Genomic DNA, 18651 nt, shown 5'->3' on the forward strand with positions numbered 1-18651 from the left:
TTAAGGACACTGAGGCTGGCTTCCCGACCTGCTGCTTAGCAACCAGCTGTTTGTCAAATGTGATACTGCAAGCAAAACCATTGCAGTAATCCTTGCATGATTTTTTACTCCCTGGTCTGTTTATGAATTAGACTAAGGAGTAGAGTTGAGCGAACACCTGGATGTCCGGGTTCGGCCAAACTTGAAAAGAAAGTCCGGGTTCGTGACCCGAACTTAACCCGAACGTTACCCCGATCCCGAACCCCATTGAAGTCAATGGTGACCCAAACTTTTGAGCACTAAAATGGCACTAAAAAAAACATGGAAAGGGCTAGAGGGCTGCAAATGGCAGCACAATCTTCTTAAGAGCATGGCAAGTGCTCTGCAAACAAATGTGAATAGGGAAAACACTTAAAATAACATAAAAAAACATAAAAATAAAAAATAATCATCTTGATCTAGGAGGACGAGGCCCATATGGAGTAGGAAGTTGAGGTGGCAGGGGATGAGGCGGTGTAGGTGGAAGCGGCGGCGGTGGAGGAGGAGGACGAGGTAGCCAACACTGGTTTTGGTTTTAAATTTTATTTTTTTTTTTTAAATTAATGTACACCCCAAAAGAGTAAAAAAGAGCAAATACAAAATGGCTGGGTAAGGCTGGTATACATGTATATTCTGCACAAGGAACGGACAAGTCCTGTGGGATCCATGCCTGGTTCATTTTAATGAACGTGAGCTTGTCCGCATTGGCTCTGGACAGGCGGCTGCGCTTGTCTGTGATAAAGCCCGCAGCCGTGCTAAATACACGTTCAGGTAATACACTGGCTGCAGGGCAGGCCAGAACCTCCAAGGCGTAAAGGGCAAGCTCAGGCCATATGCCCAATTTGGAGACCGAGAAGTTGAAGGGGGCAGACCCGTCATTCAGTATGTGTATAGTACGTAAGGAATGGTAAGGAACTGTATATGGTATATGGTAAGGAACGGTGATGGCGTTGGGGGGGCTTTTTTCCCCCTTCTGGGTTGAGTCTCGCCTTGGAAAAGGTATGTGTCCCTGGTTGTGGGCCGGGCTCTCCCAAAGCTGTCTAAGTTCTGAGGCCTTCTGGTAGGGACGGGGCTGCACTGGTCTTGCCAGGGACCGGGATTCTGAAAAGCCTGTGGTGTATGTGCTCCTGGAGTGGCAGTCCAGGGGTGCCATAATTCACGGTGGATGGCAACGCTATGAGTATGGCACCAAGGACACTGCACTTCCTACACACATTTTTCACACCTGCCTCTAGGGCCGGGCTTTTTGGTCAGAAGTCAGGACCAGATGAATTTTTTATTCCTGGCCGAAGGGCCTGCCATAGTATTGCAACGTGGCACTAACCTTGCACTTCTTCTTTACTATCACTTTCCCCACATTTATGTGTTTTGTCTCACGTTTTGTGTTTTTTATTGTGGCAGTACACTTTATTTTGCACAGCATGATTAGTAGGGTGTAGGTCCTTGGGCCTGTCCCTGAAAGTCTTGGGAGGGGGTGGATATGGCCTTCTGGCTTGGTTTGCCCTCTCTCGTGGGGTCTCTCTTCAGGAGAGCCCCACTTAGTACTTGGGGTGGTCTGTTTCAGCAGACCTCCTAAAGAACGGGGCTGCCTGGTTTCGGCCAGGTTAGCCAGTGTAAGTACACCAATCCCTGTCAGGAGCCTTGCGCCCCAGGGGATCAGGATCAGGGACCATGTGTACACCCTGTGCACTTTTTGTGTTTCACTTTTTTGGTGTGCACTTTTTTATGCACCCACCGGGTGATAGTCTGAGTGTGTTCACACACCACGGGCTTAAAAAAAAAAATAAAAACAGCTGGTGGTCCTGGATGTTGAATAGCAGAATAAAACAACAGTATCCAAAGGGTGTATCTCACAGATACGGACTAGGCTGCAATTTAATATTTTTTCCCTAAATGGGTTTTTATTGAAAAGCAGAATAGAAAAACAGTATCCAATGGGTGTATCTCACAGTAAAATATGCAGACTAGGCCACATTTTTTTTTTTGAATAGCAGATTAGAACAGCAGTGTCTAAACACTGTATGTCACTGTAAAATATGAACGAAAAAACTTTTTTCTTAAAATCCATATTAAGCAGACACATATGCACTGAGCTTGCATTACATGGCTGCTACACACCGCACGCCTAACAGGTTGGATACTGTTGTTGTTTTATTCCGTTATTGAGTAAAAAAAAAACCCATTTGAATGAAAACCTGAAAAATTATTTTTCCCCCCTTAAATTGTTGATTTTTGAATAGCAGATTAGAACAGCAGTGTCTAAACACTGTATGTCACTGTCAAGTATTTTTTTTTAAATCCATATTAAGCAGACACATATGCACTGAGCTTGCATTACATGGCTGCTACACGGCGCACACCTAAAGCCTCCTACACACGCAACGATTGTTGGCCGTGAATTTTTGGCCAACGTCCGATCGGCTGATTTTTGGCTTGTTAGTATGATGATTCCGACAACCGACTCCGACTTTTCGCCCGAACAAAATCTGGTGTGCATGCTATAAAATTTTTGTTGGCCGTCAAAACAATGGCCGATTTTCCGTCAGTCAGTACAGATTTCGGCAGACAAAAATCAGATGAGCAAGACTGGGCATGCTCAGAGAAGAAAAAACACACGGAAAGTAAACCAGCACATGACATCACTTCTGAAGTTGGTTGTTGTTGGCCGAGAAAATTTGTGTGCAGTCTAGAGCACATTTCAACCAACACAACAACACTGGACAAAAGACGGCCGATCGGTCGGCCAATAATCGGTGCGTGTGTACGAGGCTTTACAGGTTGGATACTGTTATGTTCTATTCCACTATTGGGTAAAAAAACCCATTTGAATGAAAACCTGAAAAATAATTTTTTTCTTCTTAAATTATTGATTTTTGAATAGCAGATTAGAACAGCAGTGTCTAAACACTGTATGTCACTGTAAAATATGAAGGAAAAAAGTTTTTTTTTTTTTAAATCCATATTAAGCAGACACATATGCACTGAGCTTGCATTACATGGCTGCTACACGCTGCCCGCCGCCCACCTAACAGACTGATAAAAGTTTTTTTTTTCCCTCCTCCTCACTGGGCTCAGGTCAGGGCAAAAAGATTGTGCACTGCACCCCCACACAATAAAATCGATGTAGATCACTGTCTGATTAAAGAAGATTCTTCCTCTTCTTTCCCTGAAAGCAATCTCCAGCCTGCCCCTACAAAAATCTCCTATCTCTCCCTCAGCAGCATCAGGAACCTCTCCCTACAGTAGTTAGAGCAGAGTGATATGCAGCGCTATGTGACTCCAGCTTATATAGAGGCTGGGTCACATGCTGCACTGGCCAATCACAGCCATGCCATTAGTAGGCATGGCTGTCATGGCTTCTAAGGGCACACTAGTTAAACGCTTGTTGATTGGCTGCCCTGCAGCTGTTGAAACCGCACCATTAAAACCGCGCCAAAACATTAAAACTGCGCCAAAACATGAAATAAAATTACAGAACAATGGACTGTATCCCGAATATAAAGTAAAATGTTCGGGTCCGTGTCCGGATACCGAACACCCAAAAGTCTGGTACGATCCCGAACAATACAGTCCGTGTTCGCTCAACCCTACTAAGGAGCTTTTTGTGCAATATATTTTTTTGTGTAAATACCGCATAATCATTATTATTTTTTGTGAATTGAACTTAATTTACTGTATGCAATAATTTATGCAAATGAGTAACATGATACCCTTATCTCATGCGGTAAAGCTTAGTGAATTGACGCCATAGTCTTCTCACTAAAATTAAAATTTTAGTCATATTTTAGTAATCTGAATTGTTCCAGTTTTAGTTGTATTTTAAATTTTTTGGTTGACAAAATTACCACTGCTGGTGACAGTATTTTAAAAAATATTTTTTTTTTAAAGTTTGTTTTACTATTTTTTTTTTTTACATACTATGACCAGAGAAGTTCAGTGTTACTAAAGTTACACTGTACTACTCTGGGTAGGTGATCAGGATTTTTTTTTTACACTACAATTGCTTATAACAGTGATGATCACTGTTATAAGCAATTGTTTTTTAAAATGACATCCATTCATTGCCAGTGTGTACTATTGTGATAGCTGTGATTCGCAACAGCTATCTCATGGTACAGATGTGCTGTGATTGGCCCTGTCCATATCATATGATCACTGTGACCAATCACAAAAGCCATTCATTGATTACAACTGTGTCAGGGCTCCAATAGTAGGAGAAGGACTCTAGGACCCAGCATCTGTCAGGACACAAATGGCAGGATAAGGGCTCTAGAACCCAACATCTTTGCCAGCACTTCACATAGGCCTTTACAAGGAAGATCAATCAGCAACTTCAATCACTGAAAGAACTTCCTTATAAAGGCCCATGTGAAGTGCTGGGAGAGATGCTGGGTTCTAGAGCCCTTATCCTGCTATTGGTGTCTTGACAGATGCTGGGTCCTAGAGTCCTTCTTCTACCATTGGAGCCCTGACAAACTGACATGTTATTGCTGTGATTTGTCATTGCAGTCACATGGTACTGCGGCCAGCCTAGTACAATAATCTATCACCCACTGGACACAACGGGTGACAAACTGAGCCACTGCACTAGGGTTATAAGATGTCCACCCAGAATGAGAAAGCTCCTGCTCGGCCATCATTTTCCTATAGATGGATCAAGAAGCAGTTAAACTCTGGAAAGAGTACAGGTCACAGTTACCCTAGTGATCCTTTGAAACATTTATTTTCAAGTGCAGCTAGCAGTTTGTACAGTGCAGCCGGAAGTTAAAGAGCCCTCAAGTTGTACAGCTTCATAGTTTTAAGGTATTCCATGCTCCCTACCCCTATCCAAGTTCATTGTTTCCAATAAAAAAAAAAAACTAAAATCATCCCCTAGACTGTGTACCTGTCCCCTAGACTGTTTGTGTTCTGAACAGGGAAATTGTTGTGATAGAATCACAACAGAAATAGGACCAAATTTACCCATGGGCTCTTTATAGGTTGCACTACATATACTATAATCATCATATTCAAATAGTCTCTGTAAAAGTGAAAAAGCAAAACACGTTATAATTCCCACACCATGGGAATCCTTCTTTTAATCTCACATCTTCCTTTTGCTTCTGTGCTTGCAGTATGAATAAACTCCCACCAGATATTGTCACCTTTTTGCATCAATGTGTCAAATTAGGCTTGATGCAAATATCTCTTTCACCTCCAGATGTATCCCTGCAGAATATGTAACATCTAGTTCTCATTGGGTCCAAACAGGTTCCATAGATAGGGACACAGCCATCATTTGTTATAAGCTTACTTCAAATGTTCTCAAGGTCCCTCAAATTATTCAGTAGAATAGTACAGGAAAACAGAGCTCATAGTTTAGTTAGAATAAAACCAATTACTTATAGATACAACACTTCCAAAATAGTTCTACATGTGTTTGTGCAAAACCACTCCACAACTACCAGAATATGCAAATCCTGGTTCTCATTGGGACAAAACAGGTTCAATATATAGGGACACAGCCACCACTTGCCCACTTCTTGTTATAAACTTGCTCCAAATGTTCTCAAGGTCCCTCCGATTATTCAGCAGAATAGTACGGGAAAGCACAGCTCATAGTGTAGTAATATTAAAACCAAATACTTATAAACACAATGCTCCTAAAATAGTTCATAGAGATGGACTCTCACTAGAATATGCAAACCCCTGGTTCTCATTGGATCCAAACAGGCTCAATATATAAGGACACAGCCACCACTTGCCCACTTCTTGTACTCCAAAATTGCTCCAAATATTTGCTAGGTCCATCAGATTATTCAAGATAAATGGTATGAGAAAACACAGCTCAAAGTATAGGTAGGAAAGTCCACTTTGTGATTTTTACCTACAGGTAAGCCTACAATAAGGCTGATCTGCAGGTAAAATTAATATATCCTAAAGGGGCACTATTTCCAATGTGGCCTTATGGTGTGATTCCATTCCATGGCTTTGAAAACAGCATCAGAGGGCCAAGATGTGGGACTGTCTTGACAAGTCCAGGACACTTGGCATGAATGAATATGGGGCTAAGGGGAGGTAAGAACCACTTCAATGTGTTATCTAACAAAGGGCACAGGGACTGTTATACAGTGGGTACGGAAAGTATTCAGACCCCCTTAAATTTTTCACTCTTTGTTATATTGCAGCCATTTGCTAAAATCATTTAGGTTCATTCTTCTTCCTCATGAATGTTCACATAGCACCCCATACTGACAGAAAAACACAGAATTGTTGACATTGTTGCAGATTTATTAAAAAAGAAAAACTGAAATATCACATGGTCCTAAGTATTCAGACCCTTTGCTCAGTATTTAGTAGAAGCCCCCTTTTGATCTAATACAGCCAGGAGTCTTTTTGGGAAAGATGCAACAAGTCTTTCACACCTGGATTTGGGGATCCTCTGCCATTCCTCCTTGCAGATCCTCTCCAGTTCTGTCAGGTTGGATGGTAAACGTTGGTGGACAGACATTTTTAGGTCTCTCCAGAGATTCTCAATTGGGTTTAAGTCAGGGCTCTGGCTGGGCCATTCAAGAACAGTCACGGAGTTGTTGTGAAGCCACTCCTTCGTTATTTTAGCTGTGTGCTTAGGGTCATTGTCTTGTTGGAAGGTAAACCTTCGACCCAGTCTGAGGTCCAGAGCACTCTGGAGAAGGTTTTTGTCCAGGATATCCCTGTACTTGGCCGCATTCATCTTTCCCTCGATTGCAACCAGTCGTCCTGTCCCTGCAGCTGAAAAACACCCCCACAGCATGATGCTGCCACCACCATGCTTCACTGTTGGGACTGTATTGGACAGGTGATGAGCAGTGCCTGGTTTTCTCCACACATACCGCTTAGAATTAAGGCCAAAAAGTTCTATTTTGGTCTCATCAGACCAGAGAATCTTATTTCTCACCATCTTGGAGTCCTTCAGGTGTTTTGTAGCAAACTCCATGCGGGCTTTCATGTGTCTTACACTGAGGAGAGGCTTCCGTCGGGCCACTCTGCCACAAAGCCCCGACTGGTGGAGGGCTGCAGTGATGGTTGACTTTCTACAACTTTCTCCCATCTCCTGACTGCATCTCTGGAGCTCAGCCACAGTGATCTTTGGGTTCTTCTTTACCTCTCTCACCAAGGCTCTTCTCCCCCGATAGCTCACTTTGGCCGGATGGCCAGCTCTAGGAAGGGTTCTGGTCGTCCCAAACGTCTTCCATTTGAGGATTATGGAGGCCAATGTGCTCTTAGGTACCTTAAGTGCAGCAGAAATCTTTTTGTAACCTTGCCTTGCCACAATTCTGTCTCTGAGCTCTTCAGGCAGTTCCTTTGACCTCATGATTCTCATTTGCTCTGACATGCATTGTGATCTGAAAGGTGTTATATAGACAGGTGTGTGGCTTTCCTAATCAAGTCCAATCAGTATAATCAAACACAGCTGGACTCGAATGAAGGTGTAGAACCATCTCAAGGATGATCAGAAGAAATGGAAAGCACCTGAGTTAAATATATGAGTGTCACAGCAAAGGGTCTGAATACTTAGGACCATGTGATATTTCAGTTTTTCTTTTTTAATAAATCTGCAACAATGTCAACAATTCTGTGTTTTTCTGTCAGTATGGGGTGCTATGTGTACATTCATGAGGAAGAAGAATGAACCTAAATGATTTTAGCAAATGGCTGCAATATAACAAAGAGTGAAAAATTTAAGGGGGTCTGAATACTTTCCGTACCCACTGTATATTGTATAGTGGGAAGTAAAAAGGGTCCAGGTAAGGTAGTGAAAAATCAGGGAAGATCTGGTACTCTTTACTTACAAAGGCTTTAGTGAAGCAACTGCAGTATTGATGAGAGAGATCTCCTTTTAATTCCTGGTCTGTTTCTGGGACAGGAAGTGAAACATACTCCCCTCAACAAGGCATGTAATAATCAGAAACTTTACCATTCGGCACTGGATGTGCTCCAGAAAGTCTTATTTTCTGGTAGCCAGCCTAGAGTGTATGGTTTGACTTGGTTGCATTTGGTCATAAACCCCCCTAAAGCTGTGAAAAACTCTGATTCTACAGCGACTAATCCAGTAGACGAAAATGGGTCCTGGGACAGCGTATCAGGTCCCACTTCTACGCTACTCTAAACTGGGGGTTCTGCATCACTCGAACCTCCGTTTCATCATTCAGCTGTAATTTGAAGGCTCAGAAGCTTAAGAAGGGATGAACAAACACCCCCTCCCCTCGAACCATACCAGGCCCTAAACATGGGGGGTGACATCACTGTGTGGCCCCACCCATTGGGACATCATCAACCAGGGCATACTGGATTAATGACATCATGAGGGGGTGGGGTTACCCAGTGACAAAACCGGTGTGGCCCCACTCCTTCATTATTAAGTGGCAGGAGGTTACAGGCCTGTATTTTTCTTTGGGTCGGCAGCAGGAGCATTCATCATAATTGGAGCTGGATTCATTTCAGGGGACATTGTTTTCTTTTTTAATAAAGGACTTGTCAAAAACTGTCTCTGTGTCTTTATTTATCTTTGACACTTTTTGGTAAATGAGTAGGGTTACAATGTTCTCCTACTCATTCACATAGGGGAGGAGGCTCAGGATCTGGATGCCTCCATGTTAAGGGGGCTTCTAGATTCTGATAAGCCCCCTGTCCACAAACTCCACAACTACCATCAAGAATTGTGGGGAAGAGGCCCTTGTCCTCATCAACATGAGAAAAGGTGCTTTGAGAGGTTAGCGACCCCCCATGTTGAGGGCTTTTGGCCTGAGTTGGTTCAGGAGGGGAATCGCTTTCCCATCTACCCCCTTTCCAGACCTGCAAGGTTGCATGCTCAGATAAGGGTCTAGTAAAGATTTTAAGGGGAATCAGGGTCTTTTTTTTTATTTTTTATTTTGGCGTGAGGTTCCCCTTAAAATCCATTTCAGACCCTAAGGGCTTAGTATGGATTGCAGTTCTTTTCAATTTTAAATTGTGTTTAAAACTGATTGCATGTGCTATTCAGAGGCATTCCCATAGAAGCCAATGAGCCTGGAATTTGCACCTGAGCCACATCGCAGTGCTCAGAAAATGCACACATTTGCACTGTGGATGAACTGCATATATATGAACTGCTTCAACGGAAACCAATATTATTTTACATGTCTTTTGAATCATGTAGTTCAAATGCATCCTGTTCGTATATACAGTATGTGAACAGGCACTTACACGAATAAACCACACCAGTTTAAAATTATCATATGACCATGAGAATATTGAAGGTAAGCGAGTCAACAAGGTTATACAAATTTAGTTATAACTTTAAAATAATTTGCTACCATGCAATGAAGTCATGAAACAGACCTAATAATGGGGATTTTTCACTAAGGGTGATTGAGCCCAGATTCCACAGACAATATTTTGATGCATTTGTATTCAATATGTTCCATTCATTTAGATATGGCATTCGTTACTTCGGGCTCAGAAACAGTAATCTTAATTAGACATGAATAAATAATTTATCTTTAACTTTCTGTGTCATAAGGGACTCACAAATCCAACAAAACAGTGCCACCTGCACATCACACCCTGTCTGGACTCTGGATGGAAAACAGTCTGATGCAGAAAAACACACAAGGGAATAAGGGACAAGCTCATTGGCCAGAGATAGCACACTAGCACTGCCCATCTGAAAATCAAATGAATCCGAATATATCCAAAAGAAATGTGAATACGAATGCATTCATCAATTATTTCTTTCTATTCAGTGATAATGAATAGTCAGAAAAACGAAAATACAAAAAACAAAATTACCTGAATGTAACTGATTCGCTAAACTCGTAGGTTGAATAGTTTTTCGCTCTTTTATGTTTTTCCTTCTGTGTTCGTTCGCATTTTTGTATTTTTCGATTTTCGTTCTTTTACATTTTCGTTCTTTCGGGTTTTCCATTCTTTCGGATTGTCACGTACCTGATCCGAAGCCGGAGTGTAGAGAGGGCTCCCCTTGCGGCTAGGTGCAGAACATCCCTGAAGGTGAGACAGGGAGTGCTGTGCCCGAAGTAGCACGGGTTGCCGGCTGGGAAGGCCAGATGGTGGCTGCGGCCAATGGGTGATAGGTCCAAGGCGGATCTGGAACACTTGACAAGCCAGGCAGGTGTGCTGCAGGAACAAGGTAAGCTGGATAGCCCACAGGAGACTGGTAATGCGGAGTCAATAGCCAAGCCGTGATCAGACACTGGAGAAGACAGAGGAGAGTCCAGGGACAAGCCAAAAGGTCAGGAGCCAGAGATATCAAGAGGAGTCGAGGTCAAGCAATCTGGGTCGGCAACGGGAAATCCAAGATAAACAGGCAAAACAAGGCACAAGGGACACGGGGAGCTGAAGATCATCCAGCAACTAGTAGCTGTCATTGCTGAGTTTAAATAGGCTGTTTGGCGCCAAGCGCCGTCACGTCCTGCGTGCGCGTGTGCGCATTGGCGCACGCACGTTCCTAGTTGATCTTGCCCGGAGTTGGCCGCGCATGCGTATTCGCGCCAATGCGCGAATGTGCTGATTAGCCAAACTGTTGGAGTTTACCTGACATTGCCCCCCCCCAAGCCTCCGGATGCCCAAAAGGGCCTGTTTTCCAGGAAATCTTTTGAAAAAGTCCCATAATAGCCTGGGAGCATGTATGTTTTGCGCAGGTTCCCAAGAACTTTCTTCCGGAGGGTAGCCTTTCCATTTCACCAAGTACTGGGTTTGCCTTCCTCTTCTGCGGCAATCCAGAATGGATTCCACTTCATACTCTGTTTCGCCATGTACTAGAACTGGAGGTGGAGGCAACTCGTCTCTATTAGGAAAGGGACCAGAATTGGCCGGTTTGAGCAGGGACACGTGGAACACTGGATGGATCCTGTACGTATTAGGAAGACATAATTCAAAGGCCACAGGGTTAATTATTCTTTTGATCGGGAAGGGACCAATGAACCTTGGCCCCAACTTTTTAGATGGGCAGGACAACTTGAGGTTAAGGGTGGACAGCCACACCTTATCTCCCACCTTCAAGGCAGGACTGTCTCTCTTCCTCTTGTCATAAAATTGTTTGTAATTTTCTTGTGCTTTTTGCATAGTCCTTTGCAGGAGCAAAAAATTTTCCTGGAGGAAGGTTGTCCTATCTTGCACAGCAGGTACCGTAGTTTCAGATATCGGGCTAGGCAGAAAAGATGGGTGGAAACCATAGTTCGCAAAGAACGGAGACTGATGTGTGGAAGCGTGAATTGAGTTGTTGTATGCAAACTCGGCACACGGGAGCAAAGCTACCCAATTGTCCTGTGAAAATGTAGAGAAGCAACGGAGATATTGTTCAAGGGTCTGATTTGTCCTTTCTGTTTGGCCGTTACTTTGCGGGTGATATGCTGATGATAGACAGACCTCGATATTACAGATTTTGCAGAGGGCCCTCCAGAATCTGGAGGTAAATTGTACTCCTTGGTCGGACACGATGCTACTGGGCAGACCATGTAACCTCACGATTTCCTAGATAAAGGTATGTGCCGTGTCCACGGCTGAAGGAGTGCCAACCATGGGCACAAAGTGAGCCATTTTAGATAGGCGATCTACTACCACCAAGATTGTAGAGAATCCCTCAGGAGAAGGTAGGTCCACTATAAAGTCCATGGATAACATTTCCCAAGTTGTTTAGGAACAGGAAGTGGTCTCAATAGACCCCAGGCTTGGACATGGCTGCCCTTACTCCGAAGGCAGGTCGTGCAGGAACTCACATAATCCTTACAGTCTTGTCTGACATTCGGCCACCAATAGGATCGTTGGATGAGTTCCAGAGTCTTACGGACCCCAAAGTGACCGGCTAATTGGTGGTCATGGAAAGCTTTAAGGACCGTGAGTCTGGCTTCCTGAGGTACAAAAATTTTATTATTATGCAAGAAAAAATATCCCTGCTTCTGGAGTGAAGAGGTCTCAGGGGCAGTGCACTGGGCAGAGGCCCGTTCAAGGGTGGTCCTGAGATCCGGCTGGATTAACAGAAAATTTTGGGCAGACAAAATTGTGCTAGGGGTGACATCCATAGGAGTTTCAGGGAACATCCGTGAGAGGGCGTCTGCTTTCCCGTTCTTGGATCCTGGCTGGTACGTAAGATGGAAATTAAACCTTGAAAAGAATAGGGCTCATCTGGCTTGTCGAGGTCTCAAGCGTCTGGCAGATCTGAGATACTCAAGATTTTTATGATCTGTTAATATCATAATTGGATGGGCTGCACCTTCCAACAAATACCGCCACTCCTCAAGTGCCGCCTTGATGGCCAGCAGTTCTCGGTCCCCTACGTCGTAGTTCCGCTCAGGCTGAGTGAGCTTTCGAGAGAAAAAAGCTACTGGGTGGAGCAAAGCTTTAGGTCCCTGGCGTTGAGAGAGGATTGCTCCCGTGGCTACCTCTGAGGAATCAACCTCAAGGACATAAGACAAAGCAGGGTCTGGATGCTGTAGCACGGGGGCACTGGTGAACACAGCCTTGAGTCTGTCAAACGCCCCTTGAGCCTCTGAAGACCAGTGGAAGCGGGTGTGTTGCCGAGTTAGTTGAGTAATGGTGGCAATGATGCGGGAAAAGTCTTTAATGAAACTGCGATAAAAATTTGCAAAACCCACAAACCTCTGGATACCTTTCTTGTCCGTGGGAGCAGGCCACTCCAAGATAGCAGACACTTTCTGAGGGTCCATTGCTATTCCATCCGTGGAGATGATTAGACCTAGAAACTGTATTGATGATTTCTCGAATTCACATTTTTCCGCCTTTGCATAAAGCCTGTGTTTTCTAAGAGTGGCCAATACTTTTTGTACGTGTATTCTATGTGACTCCAAGTTGGCAGAAAAAACAAGAATGTCATCTAAGTAAACGATAAGGAAATTGTCCAGGAATTCTCTGAAAATATTGTTTACTAGATGCTGGAAGGTGGCAGGGGCATTGCACAGCCCAAAAGGCATAACCAGGTATTCGTAGTGTCCGAAACGGGTTTGAAAAGCAGTCTTCCACTCGTCGCCTTCACGGATTCGTACCAAGTTATAAGCACCTCGTAGATCTAATTTGGTGAAGACTTGAGCGGAGCGGAATCTCTGAAAAAACTCAGGAACGAGAGGAAGCGGGTACCGGTTTTTTATAGTAATTTTATTTAAGTCTCTGTAATCCACACAAGGCCTTAGGGTATGGTCCTTCTTTTCCACGAAAAAGATGCCGGCTCCGGCCGAAGAGGAGGAAGGACGAATGAACATTTTTTTGAGGTTCTCGTCAATGTATTGCTGTAGGGCTTCAAGCTCAGTCTCTGAGAGCAGGAAGATACGGCCAAAAGGAATTTCGGCACCAGGTAACAACTCAATCGGGCAATCGTAGGGACGGTGAGGTGGTAATGAGTCCGCTTTCTCCTTATCAAACACATCAAGAAAGTCGTGGTACACAGAGGGAACATCTTGGCCGATATTGGAAACAGGTTGAATGGAAAGACAACCGGCAGGAGGCGGGGTCTCAGGAGCCACACAATGTTGACGGCAGTATGCTGACTTAAAAGATACTTCCCCTCTTGACCAGTCTATCAGCGGGTTGTGAGCCCGGAGCCAGGGTATTCCCAGAATTACAGGAAACATGGGCGAAGGAAGAACGTCAAAGTGAAGAAGTTCTTGATGGCCTGGGCCGGTTGTGGCAAGTATAGGTAAGTTTTCCTGGATGATGGGCCCGGATCTGTGAGTAGTGCCATCTGCAAGGTGGATTTCTAATTTATGGTTCTTGGTCTGGAGAGGTATGTGGAGGTCTCTTGCCAATGAGATATCCAGGAAACAGCTGCAGGCTCCAGGGTCAATGATGGCTGGCAGCTTGATCTCCCCTCCTGCCACCTGCAAAGAAACAAGGAGGACCAGGTGAGTGGGGGAAGATCCAGGGATCTGAAGGTGCATATGACTGGAAATAAGAGGCTTACTTGGTCTGACTGGGCAGTTAGCAAAGGAAATGTCCATTGTTCCCACAGTACAGACATAGGTTCAGTTGCCTGCGACAAAGTCTTTCCGCAGGGGTTAAGGCTGAAAGGACCACCCCGATCTGCAAAGGCTCCTTGGGTGACATTGGGCTGGCAGCAGTCGGTAAAGGTGCAGGAGGTGGTGGCACCGTGGGTAGCATCCAAGCAGGCTGAAAGGACTGAGCACGTTCAGACCGACATTCCCGCAAACGTCTGTCTAACTGGATGGCCAGTTGAATGAGCCCCTCTAAAGTGGTGGGGGTCTCAACCCGTGCTAACTCATCCTTGAGAGTTTCCGACAGGCCTAGCCGATACTGATGTTTGAGGGCGGCCTCATTCCAGCCTGTGTCTGCAGACCACCTGCGAAAGTCCACGGTGTAATCTTCCACGAGGCGTCGGCCTTGCTGTAATTTATGAAGTGTCGTTTCGGCAGTAGCTGTACATTGTGGGTCATCGTACAGCTGGCCCATTGCCTCAAAGAAGACCTCGACAGAGTCCAGAGCAGGATCCTTCTGTTCCAGCAAATGGTGGGCCCAGGACTGGGGTTCATCAGACAGCAGGGAGATGATAAACCCTACTTTAACTGTCTCCAAGGAAAAAGTTCTGGGTTGCAGAGCCAAGTATAATAAGCAGGTGTTCTTAAATGATTTAAACTTCCTGCGATCACCAGAGAAGCGTTCAGGCAGAGGTACCCTGGTTTCAGGAGGAGGAGCCATCATAGCAGGAATAGGAGCGGATTGTCCCGAAGCTGAAGGAGCAGGGTTAGAGACTGCAGCGGATGGATCTGAAGGAGCCACCAGAGGCGGTGTAGACAGGTACTGCAGGCGACCTTCCAGTTGGAAGTAACCCTCCTGAAGATTCTTCACAGCCTGGGTTAAAGCTGCAACTTGCTGGCATAAGGCTTCCAGCGGGGAGGCACCTCTCTCGGCTTCTGTCATGGCTGGATGATACTGTCACGTACCTGATCCGAAGCCGGAGTGTAGAGAGGGCTCCCCTTGCGGCTAGGTGCAGAACACCCCTGAAGGTGAGACAGGGAGTGCTGTGCCCGAAGTAGCACGGGTTGCCGGCTGGGATGGCCAGATGGTGGCTGCGGCCAATGGGTGATAGGTCCAAGGCGGATCTGGAACACTTGACAAACCCGGCAGGTGTGCTGCAGGAACAAGGTAAGCTGGATAGCCCACAGGAGACTGCTAATGCGGAGTCAATAGCCAAGCCGTGGTCAGACACTGGAGAAGACAGAGGAGAGGCCAGGGACAAGCCAAAAGGTCAGGAGCCAGAGATATCAAGAGGAGTCGAGGTCAAGCAATCCGGGTCGGCAACGGGAAATCCAAGATAAACAGGCAAAACAAGGCACAAGGGACACGGGGAGCTGAAGATCATCCAGCAACTAGTAGCTGTCATTGCTGAGTTTAAATAGGCCGTTTGGCGCCAAGCGCCGTCACGTCCTGCGTGCGCGCGTGCGCATTGGCGCACGCACGTTCCTAGTTGATCTTGCCCGGAGTTGGCCGCGCATGCGTATTCGCGCCAATGCGCGAATGCGCTGATTAGCCAAACTGTTAGAGTTTACCTGACACAGATTTTCGTTCTTTCTGACAATTCGTTTTAGTATGCATTCATCAAAAGAGTCTTTGTTCTCTCGGATGCTCCTGATTGGACGAATATGCCGAATTTTGTCTGAAAACAAATTTGTAACTAAACAAATTGCACATGTCTACTTTTAACAGGACCAACAGAGTCCAAACAGAGTAGCTGCAAGAATGTTAAAACTTCAGGGAGCTAAGCTGCTTCTGAGACTCAGGGATGGCCTCCCTAAAGAATAGATGCCTGCAGGGCTTTGACATTTTAAAAAAATGGTCTTTAATTAAATAAATAGTGAGACAAGTGCTAATAATTAGGCCAAGAAGATATTGTTCCCAAACTATAATTTTTCTTTTTGTTATCATTTTCTTTTGCTAGCCTAGTTGGGGCCCTTATTCAATGCTGCAGGGGTGAATCTTGGTTACGTCTGTCAATCCTTCTAGAGGTGTTTATAAGGTAATACTTTAGAAAAGAAACAGAAACATAGTTTGAAACAAGCTCCAATGGGAGGAGAGAGTAGGAAGAATTTTATTTCTATTGAATGTCCTAGGACATGTGTTATAGCAATATCTGATTGCTTCTGAAATGTGTAAAAAATGTGTTTGACAACCCTCTCTCACAAATCCTTGTTCACTGGTCTTAATAGCGGAGGGAACCTTTTCAGCCTAATAGCTCCAACTCCAGATATACTGACCTCATGTATGTGATATAATTATGGACAACCAGGTCCTTACTGAGATATAGAGACTGCAAGTAATAATTGGGAAAATTTGCCTTCACACACTGTGAGGTCACAATAATTGGCTGGAGTCTTCTCCTTAAATTACTGCAGGGTGTATACAGAAATGTCAAAATCCCTTCAAAAATGACCACCAACCACACCTTGTTGTAATGGTAGCCGCTAGTGGGACTGACAGCTCACTCTGGGATTGTTACTGACTGTTAAAAATGGCTACTGTCTTTTCTCTAAGGTAATGATAAACACAGGTAAAACTGACAGATTGGTTGACTGTTAAAGATGGCTGCTGTCCTCTCCCTGAAGTAATGGGGACCACGGCAGGACAGGAAAATCCACCAAGTTAGGTGCTCAGATCCCTGCATCCTTTCTCCGCTCAGGTATGACGCAAAGTTCAACTCAATCATAGCTATAGACAGAGCCAAGAAAAAAATGCATCCCCAGGGCTCCTTTTTGATGTGTCAGAGCCTAGAAAAAGTACATTCCCAGGGCTCCTTCAGATGTGACATAGTCTAGGAGCAGCACATCCCCACTGCTCCTTTAGATGTGACCAGGCCTAGATATACTGTAATTCAAAAAGAAGGTTTTTCAGAATAATTTACCACATTTTGCTGTGATATATATCATGGATTTACTTTGTACTCCAAGAGTATAAATTGTTTATGGCAGTCAAATTAAAAACTATTCTGATACAATCAATGTCAATCTTATCAAATAAGCATTAAATATCTAACTGTACTCTGGCTAAAAAAAAAGTTCTAATAATATCATATTACCTACAGGCTTCTAAATGCTGTGATACAAAACCCTAGAGATTCTTTATATGCAAGTGATTTGTCAGTTGTTGTGACCTCTGTAGGAGGTGTTGTTCAAAATAAAGATACACTGATATGGGGGAGATTACATTCTGTAAACCAAAGTTAAACACAGATAAATCTAATAAATTTCTAGTACTACACACCTCCTACCATCAGGATATCACCTTTTTCATAGCAATCTCAAATCTCAATCATTGCATTTCAAACTATTTTGTCAAGTCACTTATCACTTTTTCCTGGAAGCTCTGTAGCCTCTAATATTTTAAATCAGCTCTGGCATATTAATTATTTTTAGAATTCAAGGCAACATTTTTTTTGTCATTTTGGATAAAGTAAGGGAAAGTTATAAGCCTTGTCAGGTTTTTTTTTGTCATTTGTGTCCCATTGGAGAGATTTTAAGCCAAATCAGGAAGTGAGAGAAAATTTCTCTAAAGTGTGGGACTCCTTGGTAGTCATCATGATCACCAGAATTAATGACTTCCCCTTGATTCCTGTTCTGGTGACAAACAAAAAATGGGGATTTTCTTTCACTCCCACTACCAGTAAACAGAACAAATATATAGGGCAACTATCCCTAACAGAGCCGTGGAAAGCAATAAAGAGGTGTTCTAATCTCTCCCCACTTTGCCTTTTATTTATATTTTAGAAATAGAGATAATCTTGATTAGTGAATGCCAACTTAAACAGTTTATTAGGATATGGTTCTTTAAGATGTAACTTAAAGTAGAACTATTGGCAAAACTTTTTTATTTTTATTTTGGATAGCGCAAGGCAGGGTTATATACCCATCAATTTTTTTTTTCACCATCTGTGGCCGAATGCCAAGATTTCCCATCCTGTCCCATAGTCAAACAGAAAGTAAACAGAAATTGCTAAATATTAAGGGAATTCTTTGGGGACCCCTAATTCATCAGAACTAGTGTCCCCATTGTAATATTTCCCCGCTATTACTTTTCTGGGGACAACCCAAAATTTGGGATTTTCTTTTACTTTCACTTGCAATGATAATGGTAAACAGAACACATAGAGAGGTTGAATCTCCTTAACCGGAGCACAGACAGCTTTAAAAGCTGACAGGGGCTCTAATCCCTTTCCACTCGACTAAAAAAAAAAAGTTTTGCTTTTAGTTATACCTTTAAGAACCCAATAAATAAAGATACTTTAAGCCCAAATAATTTGCAGGAATGCATGGTTTATAATAATTGAACTACACTCCAAATTCCCCTTTTCCCCACTTCTTAATTTCTCCTGTCTTTTGTGCATTCTTGCTTATTTATATATCCCCCATTCCTTATTTCCCTGTAAAGTTAAATACAATGGTACTGGTTAGAATGTAATGTTAAAGAAACAATATATTAATCTAAGTGTACTTTGTATTGGCTACTATTGACTCATGTGATAATCATTAGTATATTTTTTCTTAATTTCCCCTAAAAAATTTAGGAAACAAATACTAAAAAAATTAAAAGTTCCTGCAAGTTTAGTACAATTAGGCATCTATATTGCTGTATTGATCCAGGGATCATTAAAGTTCA

Source organism: Pelophylax lessonae (assembly GCF_965119305.1).
Source record: "Pelophylax lessonae genome assembly, chromosome: 2".
Classification (NCBI taxonomy): Eukaryota; Metazoa; Chordata; class Amphibia; order Anura; family Ranidae; genus Pelophylax; species Pelophylax lessonae.